Raw genomic sequence first — 13,483 nt, forward strand, 5'->3', positions numbered from 1 at the left:
TATTTTATAGTTCCATGATCTCATATCATCACATAGCCTATACCATATCAATGCGTCTCCCTTCAAAGATAAAGGGAAGACCTTCTTCTTTGCAACATCATCGGGTACACCTGCAAGCTTAAATAATCCACAAACTTCATCCACATATATTAAGTGCTCATCAGGATGCTTTGTTCCATCTCCTGTAAAAGGGTTAGCTAACAGTTTTTCCATCATACCCGAAGGAAATTCAAAAGGAGTTTCATTTTAAATAGGTTCAGTAGGTTGAGGAGCAACTCTTTGCTCTACTGGACGGGGTGGAGATACCCCGAACAAGCCCCTCAGAGAATTACTTTCCATAGTAGCAAGTGATAGTAAATTTCAGCACACTATATAAATTTTTCCTTACCAAATTCCACCTACCAAAGGCGCTACACTCCCCGGCAACAGCGCCAGAAAAGAGTCTTGATGACCCACAAGTATAGGGGATCTGTCTAGTCCTTTCGATAAGTAAGAATGTCAAACCCAACAAGGAGCAGAAGGAAATGATAAGCGGTTTTCAGCAAGGTATTCTCTACAAGTACTAAAATAAGTGGTAATAGATAGTTTTGTGACAAGATAAATTGTAACGAGCAACAAGTAACAGAAGTAAATAAAGTGCAGCAAGGTGGCCCAATCCTTTTTGTAGCAAAGGACAAGCCGGAACAAACTCTTATAATAGGAAAAGCGCTCCCGAGGACACATGGGAATATCGTCAAGCTAGTTTTCATCACGTTCATATGATTCGCGTTCAGTACTTTGATAATTTGATATGTGGGTGGACCGGTGCTTGGGTGCTCTTCTTACTTGAACAAGCATCCCACTTATGATTAATCTCTATTGCAAGCATCCGCAACTACAACAAAAGTATTAAGGTAAACCTAACCATAGCATGAAACATGTGGATCCAAATCAGCCCCTTACGAAGGAACGCATAAACTAGGGTTTAAGCTTCTGTCACTCTAGCAACCCATCATCTACTTATTACTTCCCAATGCCTTCCTCTATGCCCAAATAATGGTGAAGTGTTATGTAGTCGATGTTCACATAACACCACTAGAGGCTAGACAACATACATCTTATCAAAATATCGAACGAATACCAAATTCACATGACTACTAATAGCAAGACTTCTCCCTTGTCCTCAGGAACAAACGTAACTACTCACAAACAATATTCATGTTCATAATCAGAAGGGTAATAATATGCATATAGGATCTGAACATATGATCTTCCACCAAATAAACCAACTAGCATCAACTACAAGGAGTAATCAACACTACTAGCAACCTACTAGCACCAATCCCGGACTTTGAGACAAGAATTGGATACAAGAGATGAACTAGGGTTTGGAGATGAGATGGTGCTGGTGAAGATGTTGATGGAGCCCTCTCCCGATGAGAGGAGCGTTGGTGATGACGATGGTAATGATTTCCCCCTCCCGGAGGGAAGTATCCCCGGCAGAACAGCTCTGCTGGAGCTCTAGATTGGTTCCGCCAAGGTTCCGCCTCGTGGCGGCGGAGTCTCATCCCGAAAAGTTCCTTCTGGTTTTTTTCTCATCGAAAGACTACATATAGCAGAAGATGGACGTCGGAGACCCACCAGGGGGCCCATGAGGTAGGGGGCGCGCCCCCCACCCTCGTGAGAAGGGTGTGGGCCCCTGGCCTTCATCTTTGGCGAGGATTTTTCTTTATTTATTTTAAGATGTTCCGTGGAGTTTCAGGGCTTTTGGAGTTGCGTAGAATAGGTCTCTAATATTTGCTCCTTTTCCAGCCCAGAATTCCAGCTACCGGCATTCTCCCTCCTTATGTAAACCTTGTAAAATAAGAGAGAATAGCCATAAGTATTGTGACATAAAGTGAAACAACAGTCCATAATGCAATAAATATCGATATAAAAGCATGATGCAAAATGGACGTATCAAGGCCGAGTTAGCGGCGCAGCATGAAGCTCGCCAACTTACTCCGGTTTGTCCAACAAAGTCGGTGGAACTAGGGGTTACCTCCAGTTCTTTGGGGGTACCGTGTCTCGTCCCAGCGCTACGCAACGTACGGCTGCCCAGGGATTTCAAAGGCCCGCGTAAGGTGCCTTATTACACCGCCGATTTATCCCCCGGGTCATGGGTTGAAAGCTATGAGATGGCAATGGAGATGCTGGATGTGGATGATGCGCCGTGTGCCAAATACTTTACCATGATGTTGGAAGGAACAGCTCGCACATGGTTGAAAAACCTGCCGGCCAACTCCATCGGGTCGTGGGCCGAGTTAAGGGCCCAGTTTATCCATAATTTCAAGGAAACGTGCAAGCAACCCATGTCAATTGTGGATTTAGCTGCCTGTGTCCAGGAGGAGGGAGAGTCAACAACCCGTTGGGTGCGTTGGGTTTCGGAGATTTCGCATTCATTAGACCGCATCAACGCTGATACGACAGTTTTAACATTGGAAGGCAATTGCCGGTTTGCACCTTTAAAGTTGAAGTTGGGACGGCTGAAACGTCGTTTCAATGACATGGGAACGCTTATGGCAGCTCTGGTGAAGTATGCCGACTCCGATAGTACCAAGGACCCTGAGTCTGACGACGACAAGACAGGGAAGGGAAAGAAGAGCGGCAGCACCAAGGGGCAGCAGCATAACCCGGCGGGTCACGGAAACAGCGGTAAGCGTAAAGTGGATAGCAGTCTAGATTTTGTGGCTAATACCAACGCGCAGGACAAAGGACAGCGTCGTAAGGGTAAACCGCCCCTCATGGTGGAGTACCAAGTCCCAATCCGGAGCGCCTGTCTCACCTGTTAAACCAGCCTTGCCCGAAGCACGGGTCACGGGATAAGCCGGCCATGCACCTCTGGAAGGATTGTTATATTATGCAGGAATTCAAAAATTCAGATTTTTTCGGTATGATCATGGACCGGGAGGCGGCTCAGGCCCCGGATCTCATGGGCCGGGTTATGGAGGAGGTAGCTCCGGTTCAGGTTTTCATGGTAATCAGGGTGGACATGGCAATCAAGGCAATCAGGGCAACCAAGATGGTTATAATCATCAGGGGAATCAACAGCAACAGCAGCAGTCGGGTTACCAGAGCAACCCGAAGCAATTGAATAGTGGGCAGTACCATGTCTTCACCACAAGTCTGTGCAAGCGCGATCAGAAGCTTCATAAAAGGGAAGTGAACTCTGTTGAACCGGCGGTGCCCCGTTACTTGTGCTGGTCTGAACAGCCCATTGTATGGAGTCGAGAGGATCATCCACCTCGGGTTGATAATCTGGGTCATCTGGCCTTAGTGGTGGCACCTCAGGTTGGGGGGTACAAGTTCACCAAGGTACTCATGGACGGAGGGAGCAGTATCAATATCCTTTATTATGAAACCTTCCGTCGCATGGGGTTGACAGATAAGAATCTTAAACCATCGAACACCGTCTTTCATGGCATGGTGCCTGGTAAATCGGCATACCCAGTTGGTAAGATAGCTCTGGAGGTGGCTTTTGGAGATCAGCATGACTCAAGATCAGAAACATTGACCTTTGAAGTAGTAAAGATCAAGAGCCCGTATCATGCCCTGTTTGGACGGCCGGCTTATGCCAAGTTCATGGCAAGGCCCTGTTATGTTTACCTGCAACTCAAGATGCCGGGTGACAAGGGAACCATCACGGTACACGGAAGTCGTAAGATCGCTTTGGAATGCGAAGAAGGTGATGCAGCTTATGTTGAGTCAGTTTGTGCAACAGAAGAGTTGAAGTTCTACAAGGACAATGTTGATCCGGCAGATATGACGTCGTTGAAGAAACCAACTACAGAGCATGGTCCGGCCTTAAAAATTAAATCGGCTGATGAGACTAAACTGGTTGATTTTGTTCCTGGCGATTCATCTCAATAGTTTAGTATCAGCGCTAACTTGGATCCAAAATAGGAAAGCGCGCTCATCGAGTTCATCCGTGAGAACCGGGACATCTTTTCATGGAAACCCTCTAACATGACAGGTGTACCGAGGGAACTCGCTGAGCACACTCTCAATATTGGTCCCATGTTTAAACCAGTTAGGCAATTTCTCCGCCGGTTCAATGAAGAAAGACGCAAGGCTATTGGTGAGGAGATAGCCCGGCTATTGGCCGCAGGGTTCATTATGGAAGTTTTTCACCCTGAATGGCTAGCTAATCCGGTGCTGGTGCTTAAGAAGAATGGCACTTGGCGTATGTGTGTGGACTACACAGATCTGAACAAGGCCTGTCCAGCTGATCCCTTTGCTCTCCCTCGTATTGATCAAATCATTGATGCTACGGCGGGTTGTGACCGTTTGTGTTTTCTGGATGCTTATTTTGGTTATCATTAGATCAAAATGGAGGTTAAGGACCAAGAGAAAACATTGTTTATAACTCCCTTTGGAGCCTTCTGCTCTGTATCAATGCCTTTTGGGCTCAAGAGTGCCCAGGCGACTTATCAGCGCTGTGTACAGAATTGTCTTCATAGTCAGATCGGGCGCAATGTTCATGCTTATGTGGATGATATTGTGGTGAAGTCCAGAAAAGAGGAGACATTGATAGATGATTTAAAGGAGACTTTTGATAACCTCTGGGTTTATAAAATGATGCTTAATCCAGCCTAGTGTGTCTTTGGTGTACCGACAGGAAAGCTCCTGGGCTTTCTGGTGCCTAACAGGAGCATTGAAGCTAATCCAGAGAAAATCAAGGCCATAACCTCTCTAGCTAAACCAAAGTGTATCAATGATGTTCAACGCCTGGCAGGCCGGATTGCAGCCTTGAGCTGGTTTATCAGTCGCCTTGGGGAGAAGGTCATCCCTTTATATCAAATGTTGAAGAAGACGGATGACTTCATCTGGAGTGATGCCGCCAATAAAGCATTTGAGGACTTAAAGCGGCAGTTAACTGAGTCATCGGTCCTTGCTGCTCCTATTGATAAAGAGCCCTTGTTGTTATATGTGGCTGCTAATGCGCGAGTTGTTAGCGTGGTTGTTGTTGTGGAGCGCAAGGAGGCTGGAAAGGAGCATCCAGTTCAACGGCCGGTTTATTATATCAGTGAGGTGCTTATCGAGTCTAAGAAGAGGTACCCACATTGGCAGAAGCTGGTGTATGGAGTTTTCATGGCGAGCCGGAAGCTCAAGCACTATTTTCAGGGTCATCCTATCACCGTGGTCAGTTCTGTCCTCTTGGGGGATATCATCCAAAATAGAGAAGCAACTGGCCGGATTGCCAAATGGGCTATTGAGCTCGGGCCTCACGGGTTAAAATATACGCCTCGCACAGCAATCAAACCCCAAGCACTTGTGGACTTCTTCAATGATTGGATAGAGTTGCAGGCACCGAAGGAAAAGCCAGATAACACTTATTGGACTATTCATTTTGATGGGTCCAGACAATTGGAAGGCTCGGGGGCTGGAGTCATCTTAACTTCCCCATGAGGTGATAAGTTTTGTTATGTTCTTTGTTTAATGTTCCCATGCACTAACAATGCAGCTAAATATGAGGCCTTGCTTCATGGTCTTCGGATGGCTAAAGAGATGAATTTAAGCCAGGTCAAGTGTTTCGGTGACTCGGACCCGGTGGCTCAACAAGTGTCTGGCACTTTGGATTCCAAGGATCCACTCATGGTGGCGTATCGACGAGAGATGGACATAGTAGCTGGTCATTTCAAGGGTTATTAGGTGGACCATATAGACCGGCGAAAAAATGAAGCGGCGGACGCTTTAAGTCGCTTAGGCTCTCATCGTAAACCGCTGCCACCCAATGTTTTCCTGGACGTGCTACATAATCCGTCCGTCAAAATACCTACTGAGGAGGATTTGGTTGTTCCTGACTCGGAGGCACAATTGGTGGCGGCTCTTCACGTTATCCCGGATTGGACAGTCCCATACCTGGCATACATGAACCGGGGCGAGCTACCAGACGATGAAACTTTGGCCCGGCAGATAATCCGGTGATCCAAGTCAATGACCATTATCAATGGGGAGCTACATCATTTGTGACGCCCCCGATTCAATCGTACACTAATCATACACGCAAACGTGTACGATCAAGATCAGGGACTCACGGGAAGATATCACAACACGACTCTACAAATAAAATAAGTCATACAAGCATCACATTACAAGCCAGGGGCCTCGAGGGCTTGAATACAAGAGCTCGATCATAGACGAGTCAGCGAAAGCAACAACATCTGAGTACAGACATAAGTTAAACAAGTTTGCCTTAAGAAGGCTAGCACAAACTGGGATACAGATCGAAAGAGGCGCAGGCCTCCTGACTGGGATCCTCCTAAACTACTCCTGGTCGTCGTCAGCGGGCTGCACGTAGTAGTAGGCACCTCCCGAGTAGTAGTAATCGTCATCGACAGTGGCGTCTGGCTCCTGGGCTCCATCATCTGGTCGCAGCAATCGAGTATAGGAAGGGGGGAAAAAGGGGGAGCAAAGCAACCGTGAGTACTCATCCAAAGTACTCGCAAGCAAGGAGCTACACTACATATGTATGCATTGGTATCAAATGAAATAAGGGTATCATATGTGGACTGAACTGCAGAAAGCCGGAATAAGAGGGGAATAGCTAATCCTGTCGAGGACTACGCTTCTGGCCACCTCCATCTTGCAGCATGGAGAAGAGAGTAGATGGTAAGCTCACCAAGTAGCATCGCATAGCATAAACCTAACCAATGATCCTCCCCTCGTCGCCCTGTGAGAGAGCGATCACCGGTTGTATCTGGCACTTGGAAGGGTGTGTTATATTAAGTATCCGGTTCTAGTTGTCATAAGGTCAAGGTACAACTCCAAGTCGTCCTGTTACCGAAGATCACGGCTATTCGAATAGATTAACTTCCCTGCAGGGGTGCACCACATAACCCAACACGCTCGATCCCATTTGGCCGGACACGCTTTCCTGGGTCATGCCCGGCCTCAGAAGATCAACACGTCGCAGCCCTACCTAGGCACAACAGAGAGGTCAGCACGCCGGTCTAAATCCTATGGCGCAGGGGTCTGGCCCCATCGCCCATTGCACACCTGCATGTTGCGAGGGCGGCCGGAAGCAGACCTAGCCTAGCAGGCGTTCCAGTCCAATCTGGCGCGCGCCACTCAGTCGCTGACGTCATGATGGCTTCGGCTGATACCACGACGTCGAGTGCCCATAACTGTCCCCGCGTAGATGGTTAGTGCGTATAGGACAGTGGCCAGACTCAGATCAAATACCAAGATCTCGTTAAACGTGTTATCTTGAAATAACCGCGAACGCCGACCAGGGCCAGGCCCACCTCTCTCCTAGGTTGTCTCAACCTGCCCTGTCGCTTCGCCACAAAGATCCACTCGTGGGTACTCCTACGAGCCGACCCGTCTTTTAGTCATCACATGTATCATGTATAAAGTATATAGTATACACCCGTGATCACCTCCCGAGTGATCACGGCCCGATAGTATAGCATGGCAGACGGACTAGAATGTAGGACCACTGATGAATTACTAGCAACCTATACTAAGCATGTAGGATTGCAGGTAAGGTATCAACAGTAGTATCAACAATGACAGGCTATGCATCAGGATAGGATTAACGGAAAGCAGTAACATGCTACACTACTCTAATGCATCAACAATGACAGGCTATGCATCAGGATAGGATTAACGGAAAGCAGTAACATGCTACACTACTCTAATGCAAGCAGTATAGAGAAGAGTAGGCGATATCTGGTGATCAAGGGGGAGGGGGGCTTGCCTGGTTGCTCTGGCAAGAAGGGTTCGTCGTCGATGTAGTCGATCACAGGGGTATCGACATCATATCAAGGTCTACCGGAAACAAGTAATGGAGGGGGAACACAATAAATAATAGTGCAATCAAAGCAACTCAAAGCATAACATGGCGATACGCGGTGCTAGAGGTGACCTAACACGGTAGTAGGCGATACCGGCGAAGGGGGGGACATCTGGGAAAGTATTCCCGGTGTTTGACGTTTTCGGACAGTCGAACCGGAGGGGGAAGGTTGCATGTTCACTATGCTTGGGGGGTGTGGTAGACGAACCGACTACGTATTCAGATTCGTCTCGTCGTTCTGAGCAACTTTTATGTACAAGGTATTTTCATCCGAGTTACGGTTATTCTCCCATGAATTTCCAAGTATTAGCTATTCTCAAGATTTACTGAAATTTGGCTAAGTATGAGAATCCCTCCGTTTTGAACATCATGTAGCTATTTTCCAAAGGCTATAGCTAGTGTTCTGCTCATCCTATGTAGGTCTTATATCAATCTTGATCAATTTTATGTTATCTACAAGATGGTATCCATTGCATCACTGTTAGAGTTCATTTGCTTAATTAAAAATTTGCTTGAAAAGTTCCACTTCTTGTTAATTCCAGAAACAGTTAAAATATACGAACATAGGATTTTGTGATTTTCACGGGATTTAATCCATGCCTTATTTGAATTTGGTCCAATGGGGTAACTTGGAGCTTGTCAAGTGTACTACCTGCCATATAATTCTTATCCACAATAGAAGTCGTTTTGATGTTGTTTTACTATAGTACAGAGGGCTAGTCAGTGTAAACGTACCAAAGCTAGCTACTACTTGCTACAGTAACTGAACATTTACTGTAGCAAAGGAGCAGCAGTATTCAGCGGCAACAGCGGCAAGGCAGCTGGCAGCGGCCACGAGCAGCAGCAGTTTCCCCCGCGCACGGGCAAGGGCAGCTGCGGGTGCATCCCACGACGACGAGAGCGGTGGTGTGCGGCCAGGGGACGGCCGGCTCACGGCAGGACGCAGCCAGGGGGTGCGTACGGTGCACCGTGGCGCGAGGCGCGAGCGCGCATCACGGCTAAAGGCCGGAGCTTGGGCGGCGGCAAAAGCAGGGGCGCGGCCGGCGAGTGGATGCGGGACGCGGGCAACGATGGGTGCGGCGCGGGCGCAGGCAGGAGAGCCCGGGGGGCGGGCTGAGCGCGATGACAATAGGCGAGGGCGTGCGGGATCGGAGCACCGTCTATGGCAGCCTCGTCGGGTGCGGGCAACTATGATAACGGGTCAAGGTTGAGGAAGGGGAGGTCGAAGGAGGAGCTCACAGGGGGTGCAACGAAGGGCTCGACAGAGGCGGGGACGCTGCGGTGGTGGAGGATCGAGCAGCGATGCGTGGTGACCGCGGGGAGGAAGAAGATGCGCGCGACATGGGGACGGCTCCACGGCTTCCCTTCGGTGGCGTGGGCGACGGAGACGAAGTTGCTGGACGTCCTGGACGTGATGGCGCAGCATGGGGTGGCCGGTGGCTACGCGGACGGTGAGGCCATGGCTACGGGTGGTTCGGGTTCGTCCAGATCGGGAAGAGGGGCGAGGGGGAGGGGGTTCTGGCGTGCTAGGGTTTGCCAAGGGAAAGAGAGAGAGAGAGAGAGAGAGAGAGAGAGAGCGCGCGCCAAGGGGGGGCCTTATCCATCCCCTCGACCGCGGGATGAACGACAGCAGCGGCATTGGCGGCCATGGCCGGGTGGATGGCCGCCACGCCATCCTCCTGTAAACAGGAGGTTGAAGGGGGGGATGGGATTTGGGTTAGGCCGGTCATTATTGCTAGATGGCCAATATGCACAAGGTTTCGTTTATATTTCTTCTATTCTTCTCCTGCAAAACGATTTAGCTTATGTCTTCCATTTATTTAAAAATAGCAAACAATTTTTGTTTGAGTTGAAGCTTGGCACATAAATCCAGTGCAACATTTCAAGACCACACACAAGGTTTCACATCATTTGGAAAATGTACATATATTTGTTTATTTCGAAAAGGCCAAGATAATTGTTGTTGGACCATTTATTAATTTCCTAGGAATTTATTTGTCAGGCAAATAGAGTTGGTTCCAACATGAGAATTGATCAAGGGGAATTATAGAGTAGCACCAACATTTTTGTTTAGCTGTCTAAAGAAATATTTTTTTTGACTTGCAATTTAAATTTGAAATTGACTTTGATTTTTGGACAAGTGGAAAATTGCATAGTAATCATTATGACATGACCACCATTAGGGGGGATTACTATATCATGATTCCCGGGGTGTTACAAATCTCCTCCACCACAAGAAATCTCGTCCCGAGATTTAAGAGGTGGTGTAAGGGGGAAAGTTCTGGTTACGAAATTCTAACGAGTCTTCTTGGTATTTGTTGCTCTTCTTGGAGAGTTCGATCCATTGCGTTGATGTCTTCATTTCTTTGCTTCATGTAATCATGAAAAAGTCGGCATCCTTTCTTCGGAAACTCCTACGTACTTACGAAAGAATAAAGGGTGGGTATTCCGAGGGAATGAACCTCTGCAAAGGTTGACTATCTGGTCGATAACATCAGGGAAGGTGGCGGAAAGTAACTCTTGAATTGAAACTTAAGAAAGTATCGAGAGCAAAGTAAGAAGGTACCATGAGAAGTTTCAAACGGATATGCAATCGTTCGATGTGTGAAACAAAGTGCGATAGGGGTCCAGAGCAACGAGATTAAGTATTGTGCCTGTTACCAGAATAGATCACTAGGAATGTGGCCCGTAAATTACATACGAAATGAAGCGCAAGGGATAACTTCGAAACAGGGATGTACAGGAGAGTCAGGTTTCGATCCTGTGGAACTGTGGGTTATGGGCCCACCATGTGGGTTAAAAGTAGAAGGAGCAGTGACATCTTGCTCGGTCATGACAGCAAGGAATGTCAAAAGGGTAGCCTGCAATTATGTCGGCAACAACGTCGGTACCAAGGGCGAGGGGCGAAGAGAACTATCTTCCTGCTCGTTGAACGAGGTGGACCAATAGGCAAAGTTCTCGTCCATCGGTGGTTACCAGAATGTCAACAACAATAGTAACAGGGTCTTACTAACAGAGTTGTACACTAAGGTGCTTATAAAAGCAGTGACATATTACTGCTTAGATTATTTAAACCGCAAGAAGGTTAAACAGAACAATGGAAAGGAAAATGTGATTATTAGATTAAACAGATCAATGGGAAGGAAAATGTGTTTAAACACATATTTCAGGGGTATATCCTTCTCAAGAACAAGCAGAGTATGATATCCAAGAGCGGATAGAAGATAGAAAACCACTTAAGTAAGGGGGAGGAAGCTCATGATATTACCCATACAACGGTGTTTGGATAATTGAGCAGGAAACATTTAGCATTAGCTTCAATGTTCTTGTTGAAAATCGGAATACCATAGACATGCTTCGAGATAGCATTGACATGGTCAACGGGTGAAGATCAGACTCTGGAGACACAAAGGATCCATCAGGAATAACTTGAAGAATAGGTCTTACAATTCCCTCATGGAAGAAGGGATAACCTTGCTGAAAAGGAATCTATAACAACAAGTCCTCCGGCCAGGTGTGATAGGCATGACCCCACCTTACCAATGTAATAACTCTTGGAAATATGTTCCAACCATCATATCTGACCGAGATTCAGATCTGATTGGTGCCAGGATGCCTCGGACTCAGGATGCCTGAGAAGAAAAGGTGCAACACAATTGACGAGACGACAATGTAAGATTCTTGGGAAATGTACTATGGAAGCGAGTTCCAAAACAAGAGTTCATCATTAAAACCAAGGGGAGGATGAAGAGGTGGCTGATGAACTCGGCAACAATTCATTGAGATTTTCAAAACATGGATTTCCACACTTATGTGAACAAGGAGTCAACATTTGTCGGATCAAATGATATAAGGATGTATGCTCGAGGAAAACATACAGAATTAAGAATTGGTTGAAAAGTGCACCCAAAATATGGTCTTAGGTAGCATGATCAATGTTAGAAAGGTGATTCAACAACCAATAGTCTAAGAATGAAATATCAACCATTAACTTAAAAGCAATAGGGTGCTAGAGACACGAACAAGTTTGTGTTGAACGGAAGGCAATAAAGTGGTCGATGATAACACAAATCATCAAGGGCAAGGAGGGTACTTCTCATCATGAATTCAATTAATATCTTGGAAGGGGTCAAAATGTTGATGATGATCATGACAAATCTTGTCGAGAGGCTTCATGAGGATGCAATCACTCGGCGATGACATTAAGCCAAGGGAATGGTGAAGCAAAAGGTTATTATAACCATAGATAAGATGCCATCTCAGAATTCAGAGTTGTCTCTCAAGACAAACAATATGATGGTGAAGGTTCGATGTAAGCTTAGAGCACTGTCGGGATTGTGTCCCGAGGATGAAGGACATAGGTAGAATGGTCAAGCAGTCAGCCTGACGACGATGATGTAGTCAATCAGCTGGGAATGACACTATCGAGTACAAACTGTAAGCATTGAAGATTACTAAGAGTTGTTGAATCGCAATGCGGACACGATTCAGTTATCGATGTCCTCGAGTGACTAACAACTCGGAACCAGGAAACATTGGAATCAGTGAGGAATAATACTCGATGAAGGCTCATAATAAGCAACATGGTTCGATGATATTATCAAGATACCAGAGGGTAATACTCGGAGGTAGATCATAATAGAGGTTGTAGAGGTGTATTGATCTGCAAAAGACAAGTGCTTTAACTTGTCCCCGAATATGGAATCAAGGAGAAAATATGGTCGGAACCACGATTGCAAAGGGTCAATTCACCGATACCAAATGATATTATATAAGGGAATAGTTATTACTACAAGAAGCTTCCATGATAGGATATACATCGTGTCCATGGGCATGAACACAAAGTTCAAGGTCGACTCCCACTTCTTCAATGTATAACCTTCCATTCACCTCTCATTTTTTTGAAAATGACATTAGTTGTTGAAAGTTTTACTTGGTGCAATACCAGATAAGTATGACCCGTGAAATCTTTCGGGTTCACACAGATTAGGGAAGGCGTTGGTTCAACTCATCGGGGCATCTTAGAAACATATACCACAAAGTTCATGAGTAAATAATACAAGCTCGAAAGTAGAGCATGCTTAACAAAGCAGAGGATACAATTTACCAAAGGCATTATATACCCATGGAAAGGCTCACAAGGTTATTGAATATGAAGGACACTGTCGGATAATAATCCAACAAGAGGTCTGGTGGTCTACAACGGAGCTGATGTGAGTTTTGGTACTCTATCAAACGAAGAATGAATGCAAGTGCATCGAATTATAGAAACAATTGACTAACTCAAAGCTCAAATGCAAAGGAATTATGAATTCCAAGACAAGGGATCAGAAGCAATGCTCTGATTAGGGATGGGTAAGTTGAATAGCCTTAGGGGTACAATCGATGACAATTTGATTGGTTGAGATCCAGCTCATGTTTAAAATGACGTCTGAGCTAAAAGGATGAATTCTAGGATTCGACTGAGGAATGTCCTCAACATATTTAATCAACGGACTTAAGATCATAAAGACAAGGGATGTCAACAAGATTACGAGACTTATGGGATTAACCATAATGCAAGCAAGCAAGAATTTCAAGATCAATAGGCTGCTCAGGATTTTCAGAAGATCGAATGGTATTTCAAAGACTTTTATGAAATACATGAATCAACTGGGGATGAGCGGA

At 46.2% G+C, this 13,483-nt stretch overlaps 1 long non-coding RNA gene across 1 annotated transcript; it reads right to left on the reverse strand.

Moving 5' to 3' along the window:
• Positions 1–5,915: 5,915 nt before the first annotated feature.
• On the reverse strand, positions 5,916–9,381 carry LOC147970563 (uncharacterized). Its single transcript, XR_015604101.1, has 2 exons — positions 9,056–9,381; positions 5,916–6,386 (listed from the first exon to the last, which is right to left on the reverse strand). It is a non-coding gene; the product is annotated as an uncharacterized LOC147970563 (long non-coding RNA).
• Between the last annotated feature and the right edge of the window lie 4,102 nt (positions 9,382–13,483).

This window comes from Triticum urartu, chromosome 5A (genome assembly GCF_056163025.1).
Source record: "Triticum urartu cultivar PI428250 chromosome 5A, HENAU_Tu73, whole genome shotgun sequence".
Classification (NCBI taxonomy): Eukaryota; Viridiplantae; Streptophyta; class Magnoliopsida; order Poales; family Poaceae; genus Triticum; species Triticum urartu.